Raw genomic sequence first — 5,947 nt, 5'->3', positions numbered from 1 at the left:
CCTTGAAGTTTGCATTTATCATTTAGACTCACATCCATTAGACAAAACTTAATTACCTAGCCATATACAGTTAAAAAGAGAGCTAGGGAATGCAGTCTTTGTTATGGATAGCCATATGGTTCTGCTAATAATTGAAGATTTTATTACCCTGAAAGTGAAGGGAAACTGTAATTTAAGGATTTACTAGCGGTCTCTGCCACAACGTTGTTGTGTAGGCAGCTTAAGAAGAAGGTTGGCAGAAACAGATTTGTGCAGGTGACATAATGTGGGCAGACAGAACAAGAGAAGAGAAGCTAAGAAGAAAGGTAGGAAAAGCAGCCGGAACAAAGTTTGGCAAAGTTTAGGTTCAATGCACATAATGTGTAAAACAACTTTACTCTTAGAAAAATTCCAGAAAGATATTAAAGGAAAATGTCTTTCTCTTTGATAAATGGAACTAATAAGCCATAGGTCATAGAAACTTTGAGGTTTTTTGTTTTGTTTTTCTTGTTTTGTTTTTCTTGTTTTTTTTTGTTGTTGTTTGTTTGTTTTTTTGTTTTGTTTTGTTTTTCCTAAACTGGGAAAATTATTATTACACTGAGGGCCTCCTTCGCAGCTGAGGTCATTAGGGCATTTTCAAGAAGGGTTCATATAGGATATCAAACAGCCTGCGGGCCTTCTGGGGACCCAGGGCCCGGTAAAAAGCCAAATCTTCCCAAGATGGAGTTATGTGCTGTTCCAGAGACCTAAAAGTAGTCAGGAGGGTCTGACTGTCCATTTTGTTGGCCGACTTCGCGGGTGTTAAACATTCAGTCACCCGGGAGAGGAAGTCCTGCTCCAGCTTCTCCAACAAGAGGTCTGCCAGGCTTCTGATAGTAGGCCTATTAGGCCTCTAGGTACCTCCCGGCCTTCTCAGGGCTCCAGGCAAGGACCAGGATGCAGTCGGCCAGGATCCCATCTTAGCCAGCTCTTTGAGGGCCTGCTGAGGATCTTTCACATCCACCTAGACGAGCAGGCCGCGCAGGGCGAAGCTCTTTCCAAAGCTCTGCAGCCACTTATGGATGTAATGGGTGGAGGTTGTGGTAGCGGAGGCTGAGGAAGAGGGCCCAGGTGCTTTGGTCCAGCACGTAGTCGAGAACCACATCACCAAACTCCCAGGGCACAAGGCGCACAAACTTCAGCACGGGATTGCCCCTCTGCCGGGAGCTCACAATGATGCTGTTGCATTTTGTCCCTGGTTTGAGGGCCTGGTAGGGGGTTTCTCCTTCCTGGGGTTCTGGCCCAATGGGATGTGTGGCTCCAGCCCCTCCTGTACGTCCGGAGATATCATACTCTGCATAGATCTGAGGGGGCTGCCTGAGCTGAGATGTCCATGGTGGGATAGCTCCATGTGGATCTGAATGAGAGCTTGGCCCCAGCAGGAAAGACCTCATCCTCGTCCAATGGTATTAAGAAATTCCTTCCTTGTGGGTAGCCCAGCAGGCTTCCGCACTCTCTCCTCGTCCATCTCAAGGTTCTTCTGGGGCCTTCCAAAATCTCAGGGCTCCACAGCATCAAGTTGCAAACAACCAGCGTCTTGAGTTCCACAGAGCTCTACCTGGATGGAGCATCAACCTGCGGCGGGGCTTGCCCCGCCCCTTCAATACTTTAAGTTTTAAAGTGGCATATTAGGTTCCATAAGATAAGAGATATATGTATATTGGAATTGCGAAAGCATTTATAACATAGATTAATGATATTTATATGTAAAGGTAGTCACTTTATAATTGATAATTCATATTTTCAAATGGTCCTATTGGTAATGTGATGAGTAGATAGAATAATTATCAAATATATATTAACCCTAGAATAAATATAGATTCAGGGATGAAAGAAAGAAAAGATTCATCTTAGACATCTAAAGTGAATGAATCTTAGAAGAAAGAAAACTGATTCAAGACAAAGCTCAAAGAACAATTTTGAGATGGGATTTAAACTAACTTTTTAAAAAACAAAAACCTTAAGAAAACTCAGCGAATGAAAACTGTGGAAGGTTCAGTCATTGATTAACATCTTATGTGTTCAGGAAAGCAGCTTTGACTTGACCTTTGGGTTATATCTGGGTCTCAGCTAGAAAAAGGTTCATTATTTTTCCCAATTTCCAGAAGTCAGAAACCATGCAAGAAAACAACAACTGGGTTCAGAAGTCAAAGAGTTTAAAATAAGCCAAAAGGTAGTGTTAAGTTCAACAAACTGGACTTTATACCTATACTGTTGCATTCATATCTAAAAATTTTTATGCTAGCATGATTCTTCACACCACACAGTAGCAAAATATGTTTACTATAATTTGTTAAGTGGGTGATACATTAAATTCCTCTATAAGGAAGAAAGATGAAGAGGAGAAGATGATACAAGCCTGCAACTCAAATTCAAATGGGGAGTCTGCTTATTGAATTCATATATATATCAATGGGCAATGTCAGTTAAGAGTTCCCTCTTTAAGAGTGCCCATAGAGGGTTTCAGAACAGCGTCTCAGAGTTTTGAAGTCCAGATTAGTCTTATTTCAATAACAAAAGAATGTTGTAAAAATCTTCTACAGTCAAGTGTTTTCCATACAACATGGTAGTTAACAGAGTGTATTATGGAATCTTAACTACTAGATTTGAATTGTGGTTTTACTCCTTGACTGGTATGTGATTTGAGGCAAGTTATTTAAATGTTTGCGGGTCTTTTTCTCATTTTCAAACATTTTAAAAGTAAACTTTTAAATGTCCTTCAGAGGGTTGTTGAGAGGATTTAATGAGACGACAAATTAATTAACCATTTTCTGGCTGTGTTATAAGAAATGAGTACATGCTTACATTATTATTCTCATAAAAAAGCTGATGGAGCTCTGTGTAGTCAGACAGGATGAGAATTCTACAGAAAATAGAATCTGGAGTGAAGGACTTTCAAATATTCATTGCTGTCAATTAAAAGATTGTGTTGCCTTTACATGGGACCCCTTTACCAGAAATTGTTCAGATCTATTTCTGCTCTGATTTGAAAATGAGTCTAGGAAGTTTACAGTTTCAAATTTTTCCCAATTTCTTACGAATACTCTTATCCTCTACTCCATGAAATTCTGAGGTCGTAGATGATATTTGAGAGTTGGAATTACTATTTTAAAACTAGTATATATCTGATTCAGTGATTACTATCTAATTCTTTGATTTGAATATTTACCCCTTACCTTTCATTTTTTTCCTTTTTGGAAGGGCGAGATTTATTCTTATAAAATATTTATTTCTAAAAAAATAAACTGCATATTAATTTCCTGAGACTGCTGTAATAAAGATTCTCAAATTGGTGCATAGAATAATATAAATGTATTCTGTTACAGTTTTTGATAGCTGGAAGTCTACTTTCTTCCTTCTGTTTTCTCTAAAGAAGAATTCATTCTTTGCCTCTTCTAGCTCCTAATGGCTATCTTGGCATTCTGGGATTGTGGTTATATTCTTCTTATCTCTGCCTGTGTCTTCACACTACTTTGGTTACCATTGGGGTAATCTGAAAACCATCATGCCCCAGTAACGCTGAGGAGTTCCTCGGTTCTCTTTTCATCAACACAATAAAGAATTACAGCTTAGTGAGATTTAGGAAAAGTAAGATTTATTAAAAGCACATTTTTAGAAGGAGACAATCATGCCAAGGAAGGCTCAAGCCCCATGAAAGTTGGGAGGTACAAAGACAAAAGATAGAGTATGCACCAAAGGAAGGGTGCATTATATCCAGGGCTGTAACCTCGTAGAAGTGTGGAGGCCTGAATTATATTAGGAATGTGATGGGTGGTTACAAGGGCATTTCTAGATGATTGGCATGTGAGGTCATTTTGATTGACATTGGTCTGTTATATAACTCTCTGCCTACTGTGCACGTAGTTACCCAGAATTCAGTCTGTTATAATTTGATTTATGAACTTACAGGCATAGTCATGATGTTATAATGATGATATAATGAGGCCAAGGTGAAAAGTGGGTCAGAGTAGTCCTTACTGCACAAGTGTCTGTGGCTGGATTAAACCAGCTACAGGTTTATGGCCCTTCATTCCTTTGTTCCTCAGGGTGCAAGGGTGATTTATAACTATAAAATGGGTGTTCCAGGGAAGTCCTAAGGAAGGTCTCTGGGCCGGGCCTTCATTTCTTTGTTCCCTGGTCACTCGTGTCTGTCTAACTACCTAACAATTTCTCCTTTGTGTCTATGTTATTTCCCTTTGTCTCTCTCTTACAGTGTATTTGTGATGGAATTTAGATCTCACCCACATAAGCCAGGGCAATCTCAAAATCTTTATATAGATAAAAATGGTCCTTCTTCCAAGTCAGTTAACATTTAAAAATTCCAGATATTAGGATTTGATATCTTTGGGTTGCCATTATTAAACCTACTACAAATTGTTTAACTGATGTACTTTGCTTTGAGGCACTTTTCCTTCAGACTTAGATACCCCATCTTCATGTGGCACTTAGTGAGAATCATGTTTTTTGTTTGTTTTAGATTGTATGATTATTTGAAGTATGTATACTTTCGAGAGTAGGTGCTGTAAAAGTGCAATTACTTTGTAGCAACTTCCCATTCAGATATCGTATCTTTGTCTTTAAAATCAAAGTACTTGAGGAAATTGCTTAAAGTACTGAATAAAACACCACATGCTATATGTCAGGTAAATAAACAAAAATTAATACCAATCTTCAGTTTAGTCTACACAGATTGAAAAAGTAATTGATTAAAAACTGTAGAATGTGCAAGAAAACCACTTGTAGCACAAAGGCTGATATTCTGATTTATGAAAACATTCATATTCATGGAAAAATAGAACTATTGATCTAGAAGCCACTTTGAGAGTACATTCCTCCTGGAGCTCATGATTGTATAAATGAGGAAATGGACTCTCAACAGTGAGTTAGTGGTTCAAAAAGTTGTGCGCCCCATTGGAGGCATCCCTGGGGCTAGATGCCAGATTTTTGGTTCCAAGGTCAGTGTCCCTTCCAGTCTTTTCTGGGAAAAGCTTGCTACTTCCTTAGATCAACTTTTTGATTTCTAAAGTTGCCTGACATATAAAGGAATAAGTCAGATTATTGCAAAATAGGTTAACTATTGTGTTATTTTAATAAAGAAAAAAATAAAAATAAACACAAGAAAATTCACCGGAAATTTTCATCTGAAAGCCTCAGAGAACACAAGAGGAAAAAAAAAAAATACCTGTATTTGAGCAGATGAAAAATATCTTAATATTTCCATTGTCATGGTAACAATGTACTGTCTTATCTATTTTTATCAAAATGTATAAATGCAGGACTCCCTTACCAATAGATGAGGCACATAGCTGTTTAGGAAAAGTTAGTATAAAAGGCTGTAGGAAATATATTTTCATTCTGTTATCTTTTTTTTTTTTAATTGGGTTAAAAAATGACAAGAACTAGAGCACTTTTTGTCATTGTTTAACCCATTCCAGGGGGAAAAAAATTACATTGATTGCAAGAAAGGTCTGTTGCTCTCTAGCTCTCATGAATATACCATTCCCAATTAATGCACAATACTGTTGTCACTTATTAGATGAACTAGTTGTAACCTCATAAATCTGAGGCCAACTGCCTGTAGAATTGAAACTAACGGACAAAATCTGATGGGAATGAATACAAAAGAGACAGACAATGACTAGAAGTACTTTTCAAAATTTAAGGTGCACAGGAATCACCTAGGGATCTTGTTAAAATGTAGATCCCATTTTATGAATTGCGAGTGGAATTTGAGATTCTGTTGTTCTAGCAAGTTCCTTATGTTATTCCAAATCCAAGTTTCGATTATTTTTTCCGGCCTTCTGTATTTTCACTTTTGTTCATCTGCTGCTGTTTACATTCTGGGAGAAGGGGGTAAGGAGTAGCTGCCTCCTCTCCATCTCTACTCCACCCCAAGTTTCAACTATTGAAGGAGGAATTTCCACAAAGG

General features: G+C 38.0%; 1 pseudogene; it reads right to left on the bottom strand.

Moving 5' to 3' along the window:
- Positions 1-604: 604 nt before the first annotated feature.
- On the bottom strand, positions 605-1,498 carry LOC120583164 (DNA excision repair protein ERCC-1-like; annotated as a pseudogene).
- Between the last annotated feature and the right edge of the window lie 4,449 nt (positions 1,499-5,947).

The sequence above is a fragment of the Pteropus medius genome, unplaced genomic scaffold (genome assembly GCF_902729225.1).
Source record: "Pteropus medius unplaced genomic scaffold, Ma_sr-lr_union100, whole genome shotgun sequence".
Lineage (NCBI taxonomy): Eukaryota > Metazoa > Chordata > Mammalia > Chiroptera > Pteropodidae > Pteropus > Pteropus medius.
The sequence above is the reverse complement of the archived record's forward strand: the minus strand, read 5'-3'. Positions and strand labels throughout refer to the sequence as shown.